General features: G+C 44.8%; 1 long non-coding RNA gene across 4 annotated transcripts; it reads left to right on the top strand.

Moving 5' to 3' along the window:
• The first annotated feature begins 232 nt into the window (after positions 1-232).
• On the top strand, positions 233-17,598 carry LOC116588685. 4 transcript variants are annotated; one of them, XR_004285047.1, is made up of 6 exons: positions 233-701; positions 6,734-6,835; positions 14,906-14,981; positions 15,264-15,432; positions 16,464-16,587; positions 17,328-17,598. It is a non-coding gene; the product is annotated as an uncharacterized LOC116588685 (long non-coding RNA). The 4 variants fall into 4 exon arrangements; XR_004285045.1 differs by lacking the exon at positions 17,328-17,598 and having other exon boundaries at positions 239-701; positions 15,264-15,389; positions 16,464-16,554; XR_004285046.1 differs by lacking the exon at positions 17,328-17,598 and having other exon boundaries at positions 246-701; positions 15,264-15,317; positions 16,464-16,554.
• The last annotated feature ends 1,187 nt before the right edge of the window (positions 17,599-18,785 follow it).

The following is an 18,785-nucleotide window of genomic DNA, read 5'->3' as shown; positions in this document are numbered from 1 at the left end:
CTCAAAATGGAGAGTGATCATGTTGGCTGGGGAACCCATTCTTTCCTTAGTCAACAAACATAGTTAGTGTTCCTGCACTTGAAATACGTCAATGAAAGAGAGCCCTGCCCACCCCACCTCCAGGGTTTCAGTAGGGGAGACAAAGGATAAACAGGAAATCACAATAGGGATAGACAATTGTGTGCAAGGGAAAGTGCCTGGCACCTTAGGAGGCCAGGGCACCCAGCCAGCATGGGGCCTGGGGGTGGGGTGTGTGTGGAACTGCTCAGAGGCGGCCTCCTTCACATTCCACAGAACTTCAAGTTGAGGCCTGGAGGAGTGGCAGGTTTGGGGTAGGGTGTGGATTGGAGGTGGGGGTGGGGCTTCAGAGAGGGGTCAAGAGGAAGAGGAGGGGGGAACATTTGGTAAACTGGGCAGAGGACGGGCAGAGTGTGACACACAGTCATGGGAGGCCTGCAGGAGATAGCGGGAACAAAGTCCAGGTGAAGAAGAGCTTGAGCAGAGAGAGAGGCCAAAGAATGAGGTGACTTCAGCAAACGTTTGGTGTTTGCAGGGTGTGGGCTGGAAACAGTGCTTGGGCGAGTCTTGGCCCTCCTTACTGGAAAGTGGGATCTTTCTGGAGGATAGGCTGATGAGCCCAAGTTTCCAATAAGGTGAATGTGCTTCTGAAGACCCATGAGATGTAGAGTCTGACTTCTCTGGTAGGTGTGCCGGCAGCAGCCAAGCTTGGGCAGGGCAGGGCAATGTCGGGGAGGGAGGTCCAAGAGAGAGAGGTTTGCTGCAGTGAGCATGGGCAGGAGGGGCAGCCCTTACCCTATGGAGGTGGAATAAGCAGAAGAAACCCGAGAGGTGTGAAAGTGCAGGGATAATCAGTTCCCAGAGGGACTGGGTAGATTCTAGAAGTTTCTATCATGAATAAATACATACACAGAGGCCTTGAGAAGCAGGAAGTGGTTATCCTGGGAGGTAGACTCACAGGTGAATGTTGGTTTTCTTCTGTATGGTTTTCTCTATTTTCTGTGTTCTAGTGAGACTATATAAAAGTTATTAACACCCAAGAGGAGTCCTCTGTACGGAGCCAGACCTCACCAAGAGGTCAGATGTCACCAGAAAGAATGAGGAACTAGACGGGCTTTGGGATGTGGCTCTGAGAGGGAGCAGGTGGCCTGAGGAAAGCAGTTCCACTGGAGGGAAGGGGGAGGTGGGGTCCACGTGGCAGGCATGAAGAAATCCCAGGGAAAGACAAATGATAGGCAAAGGGGAATATTTGCAACCCCTATGGCAGGCAAAGGCAAATCTCCCTAAAATAGATATAGCTCCTAAACATTTTTTAAAAAGATTTTATTTATTTATTTGACAGACAGAGATCACTAGTAGGCAGAGAGGCAGGCAGAGAGAGGGGGAAGCAGGCTCCCTGCTGAGCAGAGAGCCCGATGTGGGGCTTGATCCCAGGACTCTGGGATCATGACCTGAGCTGAAGGAAGTCGCTTAACAGCAGAGCCACCCAGGCACCCCAAAATTAACTATTTTAGAATAATTTTAGATTTACAGAAAAATTATGGAGATAGTACAGAGAATTTCTGTATCCCCCACATCCAGCTTCCCCTATAAGTAACATCTTACCTGAGTAAGATGTTTATTACATCTTTACTTACAAATGTTTATTATAACTAAGGGCCAATATTGATACATTAGTATTGACTAAAACCCATACTTTGTTCAGATTTCCTTAGTTTTTACCAAATGTTCCTTTTCTGTGCCAGGATCCCGTCCAGGTTACCACATTACGCTTAGCTGTCTTTTTTCCTTAGACTTCCCTTGGCTGTGACTGTTTCTCAGACTTTCCTTGTTTTTGATGACCTTGATTGTTCTGAGGAATACTGGGCGGGTGTTTTGTAAAAAGTCCCTCAAGTGGGATTTGTCTGATGTTTTTCTCATAACTAGACTGGAGTTATTGGGTTTGGGGGAAAGAAAGCACGCAGTTAAAATGCCATTCTCATCACATCACATCAAGGGTACATGCTATCAACATGACTTATTATCGTTGATGTTGACCTTGATCAGCTGTCTGAAGCAGTGTTTGTCATGTTTCTTTTCTCTCACTTTTCATACTTCCCTTTTTTTTTTAAAGATTTTATTTATTTATTTGACACACAGAGACAGAAATCACAACTAGGCAGAAAGGCAGAAGAGAGGAGGGAGCAGGCTCCCTGCTGAGCAGAGAGCCCCCTGTGGGACTTGATCCCAGGACCCTGAGATCATGACCTAAGCCGAAGGCAGAGGCTTAACCCACTGAGCGACCCAGGCACCCCCATACTGTCTTTTTAAAGTAAATATTGTATTTATTTATTTGAGAGCAAGACACAGAGCATGGCTGTGGGGGAGGGGCAGAGGGAGAGGGTCTAGAGAGGGGATCCCAAGCAGGCTTCAACCCACCATGGAGCCTGGTGTGGGGTTCGATCTCATGATCTTGAGATCATGACCTGAGTCGAAATCAAGAGTCAGATGCTTAACTGACGGAGCCACTCAGGCGTCCCTAAAAATTGTATTTTTAAGTAATCTCTACATCCAACGTGGGGCTCAAACTCACAACCCCAAGACTGAGCATGTATGCTCTACAGACTGAGCCAGCCAGGCACCCCCATACTGTCCTCTTTGGAAGGAAGTCACCAGGTGCGACCCACTTGAGGTGTGGGGAATTATTTTTCACCTTTGACATATTTTCATCATTGTGGGTTTTTTGCTCTTGCTTTGAGGATTTCCTTACTTTCTGGCAAAAGATGCTCAGGGGTCATCTTACACCTCTCCTGCAGCAGCCCTAGAATCAGACATTTCTCCAACAAGCCCCAGTTCTGTTTATTGGAGCTTGGCATTACAGACCACGTGTTGGGTACTTGGTGTGTTCAGAGCTGCTGGAGAGTCATTGCTTTGGGTTTCCAGAGTGAGGAAATGCATTTATGTATACTGACCCTCATATGTACATATATCTATAAATACATTGTATGTAATCATCTGTACCTATATTAAGCTGAACATGAATTCATATTGCCAACTCCAAGTCTAGTTTATGGCCATATAGAAATATTTAGCTTCTTCTCCTGGGTTATCTGTAATATCCCAAAGATACCGATTTTTAAAAAAATATTTAATTTATTTGACAGACAGAGATCACAAGTAGGCAGAGAGGTAGGCAGAGAGAGAGAGGAGGAAGCAGGCTCCCCACTGAGCAGAGAGCCCGATGCCGGGTTCGATCCCAGGACCCTGGGATCAGGGCCTGAGCTGAAGGCAGAGGATTTAACCCACTGAGCCACCGAGGCACCCCAAAGATATAGATTTTTTAAGTGAAAAAAAAAGACAGTGCAGACTCATGAGTATAATTAGCTACCTTTGTGCAGAGGGTGGAGAAATAAGAATGTATTTGCATAGAGAAACTCCAAAAGGTTGTATAGAAATCTACTGAGAGAACAGAAAATGTACATTCACACGGGAGCTTGCACCCAAGTGTTCATAGCTGCATCGTTCATACTAGTGGGTTTGATGGTTTCACAACAATGTGAATGTATGTAATGTCAGTGGACTGAACGTAAAAACGGTTAAGATTGTCGGGGGGGGGGGTGGTTTTCCCTGGCTGGTGCAGTCCTTTAAACATCCAGCTGAGGTCATGACCTTAGGATTGTGGGATTAAACCCCTCATCAGGCTCCACACCAGGCAAGGAGCCTGCTTGGGATTCTCTCCCTTTCCCTCTGCCCCCTACCTGCCTCTCAAATAATAAACAAATAAAATCTTTAAAAAGATAGCTAAGATGGGAAATTTTACATTCTATTAAAACCATCATTTAAAAATGTACAAAAAAGCTATCGTGTTCATTTTGCTTTACTATTTTCCCCTCAGAATGTTTTCAGGATCTTCTAGCTGTTTCTGTGTGGCCTCCCATCCACTGCTTCTAACTGCTGCATATAATCCATGGTTTTTCTAGCACATTTTATTTTATTTCCTTTTAATTTTTAAAAAAATGTTAAAAGAGGGAGCCTGGGTGGCTCAGTGGTTTAAGCCTCTGCCTTCGGCTCAGGTCATGGTCTTGGGGTCCTGGGATTGAGCCCCGTGTCGGGCTCTATGCTCAGCGTGGGGGGAGCCTCCTTCTCCCTCTCTCTTCTGCCTGCCTCTCTGCCTACTTGTGATCTCTGTCAGGTAAATAAATAAAATCTTTAAAAAAAAATGTTAAAAGATTTTATTTATTTATTTATTTGACAGAGAGCGAGAGAGAGCGCGAGCACAAGCAGGGGGAGGGGTAGAGAGAGAAGCAGACTCTCTGACAAACAGGGAGTCTGATGCAGGGCTTATGTCCACGAATCCTGAGATCATGACCTGAGCAGAAGGCACAGGCTTAACCCACTGAGCCACCCAGTGCTCCACACATTTTATTTTTTTAATTGAGAAATCCTTGATATACATTATATTAGTTTTAGGTGTGCGACATAGTGATTTCATGTTTGTGTGTGTATGTGTATATATATATATATATAATGAAATGATCACCACAGTAAATCTACTTAGCATCCATCACCATACATAGTCACACAGTTTCCTTCTTGTGCTGAGAACTTTTAGGAACTGTTCTCCTTGCAGGGTGCCTGGCTGGCTCGGGCTATGGAGCATGCGACTCTTGATCTTGGGGTTGTGAGCTCGAGCCCCATGTTGGGTGTAGAGATTACTTAAAATCTTTTAGGGGTGCCTGGGTGGCTCAGTTGGTTGGGCAACTGCCTTCAGCTCGGGTCATGATCCTAGAGTCCCGGGATCGAGTCCCGAGTTGGGCTCCCTGCTCGGCGGGGAGTCTGCTTCTCCCGCTGACCTCTCTCTTCTAATGCTCTCTCTCTCTCTCAAATAAGTAAATTTTAAAAATCTTAAAAAATAAATAAATAAAATCTTTTAAAAAAAGAGCTATTCTCCTAGCAACTTTCAAACCTATGATACTCTATTAAAACTATGGTCATGATGTCGTACATAACAACCCCATGATGTATTCATTTTATAACTGGGCATTTGTACCTTTTAGACCCCCGTCACCAATTCTGCCCAACCCCCATCCCCACCTCTTATAACCACCAATTGGTTCTTTTTATCTTTGAGGTGAGGTTCGTTTTTTTTTTTTTTTTTTTTTTTGCCTTTTTGTTTTGTTTTTAGATTCTACATATTAGTGAGATCCCATAGTATTTGTCTGTTGTCGTCTGACTTGTCTCACTTAGCATCATGCCGTCAGAGTCCATCCACGTGGTTGCACATGGCACACTTGAGACCCCACTTTCTCAGAAACTGGAGGACGAAGCTATTGTGCTATTCTGAGGGACCTGAGAAGTTGGGCTAAGGGTTTGCCTCAGATGTGGCCTAATCTTTCCAGAAAAATGGGAGGCCGGGGAGGGAGTTCTGAAGGAAGTGGGGGCAGCAGCTGTGGAGAATGGCGGTTAGTCATCAAGGTGTGAGGTCTCGATTGTCGCACAGCCTCGGTTGAGACCACCCAGCATGAGCTGTGCGGGTTGCAGGCAGCAGGGGCCGGGGCTTCCCCAGCAGGACCCTAGTACCCTGTGCTCTGAAGAGAGGAAGCTACCCACACTGAAGGCCAGGAGAGAAGAGCAGGAAGTGTGGTGACATCCTCAAAAGACAGCGAGGACAGAGTGGGAACAGTGTTCTGGGGTGTTAGGCGGAGGGAGAAGGCAGATGAAGATGGAGTCTGAAGGGGCTGGAGAAAAGGTGAGAGCTGATGCTGATTTGGCAGGCAGGAGGAGGGAGCAGCTGGCCCCAGGTGTGGCTGCGGGGGGCACTTCTGTTTAGATTGTGGATGTGGAGGATGGTGACGTATGCAGGCTTGCATACGTGTTGGATGTGTATGTTCCTTAGATATATTTATTAAATGTTTTGTAATCCATCTCACTCCTTGCATACTGGGCAGCTGTCATATGGCAGAACTCTGGGTTTGGGGAGGGCTCACATGACAATCCAGGTGAGTGACACTCCCTTTCCAAATTACAATGGGGCTCCTTGGAATCTACATGTGGTGATGGTGAGTTTAGGCCTGGGGAGTGCTGACTGCATGCCAAGCACTGAGCACTCTTTCATCTCAGTTGTCTGCATGACATTCCCTGAGAGAGCCACTGTCGCCACTGTTAAAAAGAAAAACCACAGGGCACCTGGGTGGCTCAGTGGTTAAGCCTCTGCCTTCGGCTCAGGTCATGATCTCGGGGTCTTGGGATCGAGTCGTGCATCAGGCTCTCTGCTCAGTGGGGAACCTGCTTCCCCCCACTCTCTCTGCTTGCCTCTCTGCCTACTTGTGATCTCTGTCTGTCAAATAAATAAATAAAATCTTAAAAAAAAAAATGAAAAAGAAAAACCACAGGCCCAAAATGGAGTCACTTAGGTTAAGGCCCCACATCAGCAAATCCAGACCTGACACCTATCCTTACTGCAGTTTTGACCCCTCCCAGGAATGTGACCTCTAACTAGTCAACCTAGAATTTCCTGGGCAGCACTAGGAAATTTACAGATAGACCCATTCCATTTCCCTTGCCTAAAACAATACACTCTGGTAATTACTTCCTTTTCCGGCTTCCTCTCTGCCTTTTCAAACCTTTCATTTTCTATAGCTGGATGGAGCCTTTTTTTGTTTGTTAGGTGGGAAGCTGCCCGATTCATGAGTTGTTCAGTAAAGCCAATGTGATCACTTCAATTGCTGTTTAACAGATTTGGTGGCCGTTGCAGATTGAAGCAGACTGCTGATAGGCGTGGTACCTGCGAACCCTTTTTTGAGTTCACTGTCTTTCTCACCATTTCTGAAGGCCATGGGTAAGTCTCTCTCAGTTGGGAGCTGGGCTCTCTTGGCGATGAGCTCTGGATCTAATTGGTTTCCAGTCCAGGGCTTAGTGGGTCAGCTTGAGCTGACAGGCGGTTCCAACTGAAACCGGAGGCCCTAGCCCTTGGTTCGGTCTGCAGGTCCCTGGTTGTTTGGAACTTCTTGCCCCAGGTCCAATCTGAGATCCCCAAGTCTGCCTGTGGAGTTGCTGGTGGTGCACAGGGCCTTGCTACGGGCCTGTATGCAGTGTTGTCTAAACCCCAGCCCTTGCTTCTGTTCTCAGATGCCATGCTGGGAGCTGCTGGTGACCGCCATTGTCCATTTGTTTGGAAACCATCTGCATTCCCATTGTTTAAGGTCTGCAGGTCCAGTCCTCTGCCCAGTCCCTAGTTCTCTGGGTACTGCTGGTGTCCACAGTCTGTTTCTTCAGTTTCTCTTGGTTTCTGTTAATGGGCTCCTGGGGTCAAGGCTCATGCTTTGGGGGTCTTGGAGGCCAATAAGCCACAGAAATTGGTGGGCATGGGGTGAATGCTTCAGAGTTGTTAGAGCACATGCCACCTGATCCAAAGATCCCTTTGTCAGGACAAGTTGGTCACAGAATGGGTTAGATCGGCACTAACTGCCAACCTCAAGAGACTTCCTGTGCAATGAGGTGACACAGTGTGAACCACGACAGAACCCCAACTCCACGGGACATCTTTCTCAGGGACTAATCTGGCTTCGAGAAATCCAAAGGCTAAACTGAAAAACAAAACAAAACATCATAATAGAAAGAAGTAAATAAATAATGAAAGTGGACTCCTTTACTTCTTTCTTTCTTTTTTAAAAAGATTTTATTTATTTATTTGAAAGAGAGAAACACAGTGACAGAGAGAACACAAGCAGGGGGAGTGGGAGAGGGAGAAGCAGGCGGCCTAATGCAGGGCTGGATCCCAGGACCCTGGGATCCTGACCTGAGTCAAAGCAGACACTTAACGACTGCACCATCTGGGCGCCCTGGATCCTTCATTTCTAGAGAGTCCAGTGTACCACCTTCCAGGGAATCTGCTTACTTTTTGTCTAAGAACTACCGTTCCAGAAGCTATAAATATCTACAAAAATGGCAATCTTTCTAAGCATGATTTGTGTCCTGAAGAACTTGGCTTTGTAACTGCTGGGTAGGGGGCCCCCAAAATAAGGCTGGATGGAAATGCGAGTTGCACTTCATTTACCGCTTGGACATGGCTGGACAGAAACGTGGGCTAACCTCCATTTGTGGCTAGGGCCTTAGCAAACTGCTAGCAGCCCTCAGGGGAATTACGGCCGAGAATTACAGTGGCCATTATGAAGAACGTTCCAAACAGATAAGATCGTATGAGCACCGCACATAAAAACAAAGGCTTCAAAATTGCAAAAATAGATTAATTGAAAGTTTCGTTGCAAAAAAGCTGATAAAAAAATTAAAAAGACTCAGAAGTCATACAAGCAACTGGAAGACTGTCGTAATTCTATTTTTTTTTTTTTAAGGATTTTATTAATTTATTTGACAGAGATCACAAGTAGGCAGAGAGGCAGGCAGAGAGAGAAGAGGAAGCAGGGACCCTGAGATCATGACCTGAGCTGAAGGCAGAGGCTTTAACCAACTGAGCCACCCAGGCACCCCAGACTATCATAATTCTTATTTCTTCTGTCCTTTACTCGAATACTCATTCTAGTTATCCTCTGTCTGAACTGTCTTTACATGACTGTAGACAGAAGTCCACCAAGTTAATGACCTTACAGAGAGCCCCATATCTACCTTCAAGGAGCTCCCAACCCCCTACCCTGCCCCATGAGTCCCTTCCAGAACTGATGGGACTCAGGGATTTCCTGGTAAACTGCTACATTATTCTCTTAGGCAGCAAAGGGAAATCCAAAAAGCAAAACAAGACCAAACCTTGCCAAATTCTAGTAAATATTAAAATTACACTCCTTCCTCTTCAAACCCTAACTCATGCAACTGATGAATCCCTAAACTCTTCCTCTGAAACTAATAATACACTATATGTGAATTAATTGAATTAAAAAAGCAAAATAAAACTTGGGGCACCTGAGTGGCTCAGTGGTTTGGGCCTCTGCCTTCAGCTCAGGTCATGATCTCAGTGTCCTGGGATCGAGCCCTGCATCAGGCTTTCTGCTCCGCAGGGAGCCTGCTTTCCCCTCTCTCTGCCTGTCTCTCTGCCTACTTGTGATCTCTGTCAAGTAAATAAATAAAAAAAATTTTAAAAACAAACAAACAAAATAAAACCAATAAACCTGCTTAGAACCTTCAGGTGGGATCCTGGAAGAACTGATGGAAGGTGGCTAAAGACTTTTCTCTCAGCTAAATGTACCCAGAAACAAACAAATCTTCCAGTGTACGTGAATGGCTGTATCAGTCCTTCGCACCTAGCTACAACCCAATTCTTTAGAAGAGGGAGTAAAGGCGACTGTCCCTAATCTTACAAACCTTTACTAAACTGAACATGGAGTTCTATGGACAATTCAAAGTTCATCTATTTCTTTCTTTTCTTTTTTTTTTTTTTTTTTTAAGATTTTACTTTATTATTTATTTGACAGAGAGAGATCACAAGTAGGCAGAGAGTCAGGCAGAGGTGGGGGGGAAGCAGGCTCTCCTCTGAGCAGAGAGCTCGATGTGGGGCTTGATTCCAGTACCCTGAGATCATGACCTGAGCCGAAGGCAGAGGCTTTAACTGTGCCACCCAGGCGCCCCAAAGTTCATCTATTTCTTTACTGATCCCCAAACCTCCCCTATTTATCTCAAGAATCTTGTAAATTATTGATTTAGAAAAAAACCAAAGTCCTTCTTGGAGGGATTTGAACTCTCTCCCTGGGACCTGGGGATAAAAATATAAAGCATAGAAACCTCAGGGATGTCATTCTTTTTCTCTGCCCCCCCCTTTTTAAATTTATAACTGGAAGTCTGTAGTCTTAATTCCCCTTATCAGAAGTTCTTATCAGAAGTAGAACAAAAGGGAGAAAGGCCCTTTGAAATTTTGATGAATGAAGAGTCATGTGTTTTCTCCACAAATGTTAGTAGAAGCATCTTTAGCCATCCAAGCGGATGACCTTAACAGTCCATCTGCCAGAAAAACAGTTTGGATCCAACTGTTCTTTCATAAAGGAGGGCTTTGCATTTTTATACCGTATCATGGCTAAACAATTTAAAACAACAACGATAATGTCTGTTTATACGTCTATTATAGATGGGTGACATTTTCTGCCTCTGGATGGTATTACTAGAATTGATTTGTAAAGACTTCTATTTAACTGGCTTAAAAATAAACACTTATAAATTAAGTATTTCTAAATCTCAGAAATATAATAGAAATTAATCCAAATGTTTTTCAGGTTCATGCAGTCTGGGAAGATATTTGGTATTAAAGTTAAGTTGGCTTAATTAAAATAGACATATCTTTAAAGTTATTGGCATTAAATATAATACTTTTATCCTACCCGGGTTTACTAATCAAGTAAGATCATGCTATCTCTGTTCCAAAATTTGTCAACAAGAAGAATAGCTTGGGACAATGGTTGATTTTATCTGATGTTTCCTGAAGTTTCTGCGGATAATCTAAACATAATTGTTAAGAAAAAATAAATTGGATAGACGTAAATAAGATAAAAATTTTTTTAGATAAACTTTTAAAATAGTTTCCTCATGGGGCGCCAGGCTGGCTCGGTCGGAAGAGCATGTGACCCTTGATCTCAGGATTGTGAGTTCGAGCCTCACACTGGGAGGAGAGATTACTGAATTTAAAAAACAGTTTCCTCAAATCTTTTAAACATCTTCTTTGTCTTGTTTTTAAGTAGACTCACACCCAACATGGGCCTGGAACTCACGACCCTGAGAACAAGAGCCACATGCTCCACTGACTGAGCCAGCCAGGTGCCCCTTCCTCAGGTCTTCTTGGTAACCTGCTATCTTCAAGTTTTGCTCAGTGAAGTGATGAGTTAAGTTAAATTCACAGAATATCTAGATCATTTCCAAACAAGACAAAACACTGAAATGTTAATTATTGAATGCAGGCTTATCCTCTTTTGCTCCTTTTACAGAGGAACTAAAGATAATTGCATCTAGATTTGAGGAATTTGAGAAACAAAACAGAGCATCTTAGGGGAAGCGAGGGAAAAATGAAACAAGATGAAATCAGAGAGGGAGGCAAACCATACAAAACTCTTAATCTCAGGAAACAAACTGAGGGTTGCTGGAGGGGGCGGCTGGGTGATGGACATTGGGGAGGGTATGTGCTATGGTGAGCACTGCGAATTGGATAAGACTGATGCATCACAGACCTGTACCTGTACCTGTACCTGTACAGACCTGTACAGACCTGTACCTGTACCCCTGATAATACATTACCCCAAATAATACATTATATGTTAATTTAAAAAAAGATAACTGCATCTATTAGTAAACATTTTTTATGCCATGTTGAGAAATTTTCTATTTTAAAAAACCATGTTTCTAGGGGTGCCTAGGTGGCCCAGTTGGTCAGGCATCTGACCCTTGGTTTTGGCTCAGGTCATGATCTTGGGGCTGTGGGATCACGCCCCACCATGGGCTCCACGCTCAGCCCAGAGTCCGCTGGGGACTTTCTCTGCCCTTCCCCCTGCTCTCTCTCTCTCTAAAATAAATGAATACATCTTAAAAAAATTTTTTTAAAAGCATGTTTCTAGAAGTCATAATAAGTATTTATAAATCTGAAAATTCACAGCATTTTTTTAAAAGATTTTATTTTTATTTGTCAGAGAGAGAGAGGGAGAGCGAGCAAGCACAGGCAGACAGAATGGCAGGCAGAGACAAAGGGAGAAGCAGGCTCCCTGCCGAGCAAGGAGCCCGAGATGGGACTGGATCCCAGGATGCTGGGATCATGACCTGAGCCGAAGGCAGCTGCTTAACCAACTGAGCCACCCAGGCGTCCCATTCACAGCATTTTTTTTTTTTAAAGATTTTATTTATTTATTTGACAGAGAGAGATTACAAGTAGGCAGAGAGGCAGGCAGAGAGAGAGAGAGAGGAGGAAGCAGGCTCCCCGCTGAGCAGAGAGCCCGATGTGGGACTCGATCGCAGGACCCTGGGATCATGACCTGAGCCGAAGGCAGTGGCTTAACCCACTGAGCCACCCAGGCGCCCCTCATTCACAGCATTTTTAAAAAAGATTTTATTTACCTATTTGACAGATGGAGATCACAGGTAGGCAGAGAAGCAGGCTGAGAGAGAGGATGAAGCAGCCTCCCTGCTGAGCAGAGAGCCCGATATGGGGCTCGATCCCAGGACTCTGGGATCATGACCTGAGCCGAAGGCAGAGGCCTTAACCCACTGAGCCTCCCAGGCGCCCCTCACAGCATTTTTAAAAAGATTTTATTTATTTATTTGTCAGAGAGAGTGCACAAGCAGGAGGAGCAGCAGGCAGAAGGAGAAGCAGACTTCCTGCTGGGCAAGGAGCCCAAAGTGGGGCTCGATCGCCTGGACCATGACCTGAGCCAAAGGCAGATGCTTAACCGATGGAGCCACCAAAGCTCCAGACATTTCAGAGTATATGTTAATGTAAACAACAGTTCACAATCATTTACTTCTTAGTTAAGCTTCCTAGGGGTTAAGAATTCTAACCAATACATGTGATTATAGCTACAAGAAATAATAAGGAGCATCTCTGTATGCAAGAAAAGCAAGAAACAGGATGTGTGCTTTCAATAAAAGAAGTTATGAGGAATGGAAATGCATTTTTGTAGATGGAAATTATAGTAATTTTGTCCCAAAATGAGGGTATTTAAAGAGGGAAAATATAGGACAAAATCTGAATGTAAAACAGAAAGAAAAAGAAAGTTGTAGATCTGTGGAAAAGGAATTTTTGAAAAGGAATTTTAATGTGTGATCAAGCTGGCTAAGATGAAAATGAACTTATTTAAAGATAAGTTTAGGACTGGGTGGCTCAGTCAGTTGAGCGTCTGAATCTTGATTTCGGCTCAGGTCATGATCTCAGGGTTGTGAGATCAAAACCCACCTCTAGCTCCACGTTGAGCATGGAGCCTGCTTAAGATTCTCTCTCCCTCTCCCTCTGTCCCCCACCCCACCCCTGCACACGCTCTCTCTCTTTCTCTTAAAAAAAAAAAAAAATAGGGGCACCTGGGTGGCTCAGTGGGTTAAAGCCTCTGGCTTTGGCTCAGGTCATGATCCCAGGGTCATGGGATCGAGCCCCACATCGGGCTCTCTGCTCAGCAGGGAGCCTGCTTCCCTTCTTCTCTCTCTCTTCCTGCCTCTCTGTCTACTTGTGATCTCTGTCAAATAAATAAATAAAATCTTAAAAAAAATTATACGAATTCCTATTTGGATACTCTGGGCACATGTAAAAAAAATTAAAATGAGTTTTAATATCAAAAGTACACTGCTGCAAAATTAGCAGTTAGCTTTTCTCTCGGTTGAAAGTTTTCTCAGGGCACGGGGCAGGTTCAGTGGAAAGAGCATGTGATCCTTGATCTCAGGGTTGTGAGTTCAAGATCACAGGGTCATGGGCTTGAGCCCCACATTGGGTTTAGAGATTACTAAAACAAACAAACAAACAAAACAAAACAAAAAAAAAGTAAAAGAAAAGGATAGTTTTCAGGGTGCATGGCCCCTGGCTGGCTCAGTCATTAAGCATCTGCCTTCAGCTCAGGTCATGATCCCTGAGGTCCTGGGATGCAGACCCCACATCAGGCTCTCTGCTCAGTGGGAAGCCTGCTTCTCCCTCTCTCTCTCCCACTCCCTCTGCTTGTGTTCCCTCTCTTGCTGTGTCTCTCTCTGTCAAAGACATAAACAAAATCTTTTTTTTTTTTTAGATTATTTATTTATTTGATAGAGAGCACAAGTAGTCAGAGAGGCAGGCAGAGAGAGAGGAGGAGGCAGGCTCCCTGCTGAGCAGAGAGCCCCATGCAGGGGCTCAATCCCAGGACCCTGGGACAATGACCTGAGCTGAAGGCAGAGGCTTTAACCCACTGAGCCACCCAGGTGCCCGCATAAACAAAATCTAAAAAAAAAAAAAGGATAGGGGCTCCTGGGTGCCCCCATAAACAAAATCTTAAAAAAAAAAAAAAAAAAAAAAAAGGATAGGGGCTCAGGGTCCTGGGATTGAGCCCCGCGGGCTCTCTGCTCAGCAGGGAGCCTGCTTCCCTTCCTCTCTCTCTGCCTGCCTCTCTGCCTACTTGTGATCTCTGTCTGTCAAGTAAATAAATAAAATCTTTTAAAAAAAAAAGGATAGTTTTCTAGATTATTGATCTGCTCGCTCTTTCTTTTTAGATTACTGATCTGCTCTTGATAAGACATTGTAAATAGAGTTTTTTTCTTTACCTTTAATGTAATCTGCCTAGAAGCACAAAGGTTCTGTTTGCCTTTATTGGATCTTTGATTACAAAAAGAGAAAAAAACCTGAATCTTTTTAATGTTAAAAGAGCCAAAGTTTTTTTTTTTTAATAACTCTTTAACTTTCTGTATTTGCCTGCAGAGTCTTGTCACTTTGATAACTAGATAACTAAGTATTATGAAAGTGACCTATGATTCTGTTTGATCAAGTGCTTTAAACCTTTTGATATTTTTCGATGAACCTCCCCCAAATCAAATCCTAAATAGTTCTTTTGGCCTTGACCTAGCTTTGGGTTATTTCAGAAATTTTCCAGAACACCTCAAAGAATTTGTTCCCTCTCCTTTTAAAAAGGGAGATAGCAAATTAATTAGGTTTATTTGATATATTAAATTACATGGGGAGCATTGTCAAATAAGTAATACTAAGCCTTCTTTATATTATGTCTGCATACATGTTCCAGAAATTATGTAATATTCCTGGAAATCTGATGTGACCCAGTATAATGTCAGAGCTTGTAATTCTAATTACTATCTTAAAATGTATGTTCCAAAAATAACCACATGTCTTTGTCAATTGCATTATAATGAACTCTCATCAGTTCTTTACCCAGGTCATTTTTAAGTCTTTTATCATTTATCAGCAGTTATTGCTGTATTCAGACACTTCTACAAAATTTCCTGCAACTGTGCTTTATCTTCAGAGGAATTCGTGGAAGGGAATCTGACAAGCTCTCTCAAATACAGATTTCTGAAAATGTTCCAATCATACAACTGAACTGGTAAGAACAAAGACTGCCCTTGAATGTCTTTGGAAGGGTCTAAGGGCAGGTCCTCCTCACTAGCCAGATGACAGCCAAACTTCAAGGGCTTAAATCTTGGATGTGCATCTTGGAGCTGGAGAAGGCTCCACCTGACCTGGGTCCTACACAGCCCAGGAGACCGCCCATCCACGCGACAAGGAAGAGAAGTAGCCACATCGAGGTAGACTGCTTCCTCCAAGTGGCCTGATCGAGACCTCATGCTTTAACTGAATAGGAAACCTTTCTTTTTTTTCATTTCAGCACTGGCCTGGAAAGATGATATCATCAGTGTCTCTCCAGCCATTGCTGAGGGAGGTAACCTTGGCCTTTCAGACTGCTGGATTTGACATCCAAAACTCCTATCTGTCCATTCACCCCGTCACTTTGGTGAAAGTGGTTTGGGCCCTGTCGGGTTTGTCCTTTGTCTTTGGTAGTTATCACTGTCCGTGGGCCTATGAATGTTTAGACGGCTGGTACATAGCCAGGCAATGCCTCTCAGGGTTTCTCAACTCACTGGGCCCCCAGCTTTTTACAAGTGGAATTAGACATCTCATTGGTTGACTCCTCTGGATTTACATCTTCCAGTTAGAAAAGACCTACTAGGAGGCATTCACAACTCAGGACTTGCTCGCTTTGACAGAGCCATACTTTCCTGGTTAGGAGGAAACATAAATAAGAATATGATCAGGGTGTCTGGGGGGCTCAGTTGGTCAGGCGTCTGTCTTCGCCTTGGTCATGATCTCGGGGTCTTGGGATTGAGCTCCCCATTGGGCTCCTGGCTCAGTGGAGAGCCTGTTTCTCCAGCTCCCTCTGCTGCTCCCCTTGATTGTGCTCTCTCTCCCTTTCAAATAAATCAATAAAATCTGAAAAAAAAAAAAGAAAGAAAAAAGAATATGATCAGAAACCTCTCCTTAACTCTTAAAAGAAGAGTTAACTCTTTATTTATTTATTTATTTATTTATTTATTTATTTGACAGACAGAGAGCACAAGTAGGCAGAGAGGCAGGCAGAGAGAGAGGAGGAAGCAGGCTCCCCGCTGAGCAGAGAGCCCGATGCGGGGCTTGATCCCAGGGCGCTGGGATCATGACCTGAGCCGAAGGCAGAGGCTTTAACCCACTGAGCCACCCAGGCGCCCCAAAAGAGTTAACTCTTAACTCCTCAACTCTTACTCACTAAGACAATAGTGGCCTGACAAATCCTTCCAGCTCTCCAGATGAAACTATTCTTTACAATAGGATAGCCTCCGAGCAAAGAGGTGTCTGAGCTGTGGCCAACCCCACTTGCTGCACCGGGATTAACTCTTCTGGGGAAGTTGAAACTCAATGGCACAAGATCGCAGGGTGTCCTTTTGACTTATTTGATTCTCATTGGTTTGGGTCTGAAGTGCACTCCAGACCTTAGGGATTATCCTGTTTATAATAATCACAATAACCTCCCCGGTGCATTGTGCTCTCTCTAAAGCTTTAAATGGTGTTCCCAGCTGCTGACCACCCAGCATGTGATCTCCTGAAGACTGGACTGTCAGAAAAACAATGAAGAGGACAATGAGCTTTATGAACTTTGGGACACCTGTTGACTCGGTGGAGTATGCAACTTTTTTTTTTTTTTAAAGCATGAGATTCTTGGGGCGCCTGGGTGGCTCAGTGGGTTAAAGCCTCTGCCTTCAGCTCAGGTCATGATCCCAGGGTCTTGGGATCGAGCCCCACATCGGGCTCTCTGCTCCGTGGGGAGCCTTTTTCATCCTCTCTCTTTGCCTGCCTCTCTGCCTACTTGATCTCTGTCTGTCAAATAAATAAACAAAACCTTTCAAAAAAAAAAAAGAAAAAAAAGCATGAGATTCTTGATGTCTGGGTTCTGAGTTCAAGCCCCATGTTGGGTGTAGAGATTACTTAAAAACAACTGTGAAGAGAGCCTGGGTGGCTCAGTGGGCTAAAGCCTCTGCCTTTGGCTCAGGTCATGATCTCAGGGTCCTGGGATCGAGTCCCGCATTGGGCTCTCTGCTCAGCAGGGAACCTGCTTCCTCCTCTCTCTCTCTGCCTGCCTCTCTGCCTACTTGTGATCTCTCTCTGTCAAATAAATAAATAAAATCTTTAAAACAACAACAACAACAACAACTGTGAACCTGAAGTTGTAACCTATGACTAACCATAGTCATAGAATGCCTTACATTTTGATCACCTGTCTCAGTTAAGCTTAGAATCTAATCAAAAGGAGATGTTGCTAAAAAGAAAATCACAGGCCCCGCATGGAGTCACTTATGTTAAGTCCCCACATCAGCAAACCAAGACTTAATACCTAACCTCTTTGTCATTTCAATCCCCCCAGGAGTGACGTCTAACCAGCCAACCTGGAAGTCCCCTGGAAGTCCCGGGGGAGCACTAGGAAATTTACAGATAGGCGCCTCCTGTGCCCCTTAGAAGGGAGACCTTACCTAAAACAATACCCTCTTTGCTGGTATAATCCCCTCCTCTTCCCCTCCTCTCTACCTTAACAAACCTTTCTTTTCTACAGCTGCACAGAGCTTTTTTCTGTTTGCTAGGTGGGATGCTGTTGGATTCATGAACTGTTCATAAAGCCAATTTGATTTTTAAAATTACTCAGTGAAATTTTTATTAACTTCGCCAGTCCACAGTTGAGGAAAAGGAAACTGTCAGAGAAATAAAATAAGTTGCCGAAAATCACCTAGCCCAAAGTTGGCAGCATCTCGTGCTAGGGCAAGGAACAAGAGGTGGGGTCAGCATCTTGCCAGGCTTCCCAGAACCCGCTGGGACTCTCCAGAACCTCTCCAAACCTCAAAGGACCTGCTAGTTTCCAGGCCACCCCAAATGATCCCTGCCCTGCCCCCTTTCTTGGCTCCTTAGAGAGCAACTCTGGGGAGAAAAGGTGGGGCGCAGAAACCCAACTTTAAGAGGCTCCTTAAGAGAGCATGACCTCTCAGACAATATTTGTAGGGAGCAGAGGAAGGAAGACGGGGGTGGCCTGTGGAGATGATTTTTGGGAAGTGGTGGGAGCAGCAGGGGAGGGAGAGGGTGGCTGACTCGGTTTCATCTTTGAGGCCACAAAGGAGGCAGTGGGCAGGGCTGGTGCAGAGAAATCAATCACTGGATGGCTGGGGCCAAGGGTTGAGGGTGGGTGTTGGAATCCCAGCCCCCAGCTAAGCATAAGAGGGGTGGATGTCCATGCAAATGGTAAGAAGCCTCAGTGCAGGGCTGCAGGAGGGATTCGAAGCCAGCCCCTCACCCTCCCCCTGTCCAGGACAAAAGTGCACACAGACACAGGAAGGATCTAGTTGCATTTAAGGTCAACAGGTCCCCAAGCTAAGGGATCTGGGGGCAGTCTCTGTCCAAGAGACTAAAAAGCTTGCAAACACAGGACCGGGTGCCCAGGCCAGAGATACCAGAGGGGAAACCATGGAAAGATCTGGAAAGATAGGTGGGTGATGTGTAGTTGAGGGGGTGCTGTAGGTGGTCTGGGCTTCTCACTGCAGGGAGTGGCTGGAGGCTGGGGAAGGGGGGATCTGGGGTAGAGACTCCAAGGTCCTTGATCCTTCCTGCGAGGGCAGTAGTTTGGAAGGCAGCAAGTCTCTAAGCATAAAAATTATTTGAAACAGAACACCTTTCAGGCAGGAACGAACTCACATGTTGCCACAGTTCTCGACGCTATAGGCCTCACACCCAGGAGGGTTGGTTCATTTCTACCATCAGCTAGCTGGTGTGGGTGTTGGATTTTTGACCTTTGAGATGCCTACACTAACATCTTTGCAGGCCCCAAGAGAAGAGAAGA

This window comes from Mustela erminea, chromosome 4, assembly GCF_009829155.1.
Source record: "Mustela erminea isolate mMusErm1 chromosome 4, mMusErm1.Pri, whole genome shotgun sequence".
Lineage (NCBI taxonomy): Eukaryota > Metazoa > Chordata > Mammalia > Carnivora > Mustelidae > Mustela > Mustela erminea.
Note: the sequence above shows the minus strand (reverse complement) of the source record. Positions and strands in the feature narration are given on the sequence as shown.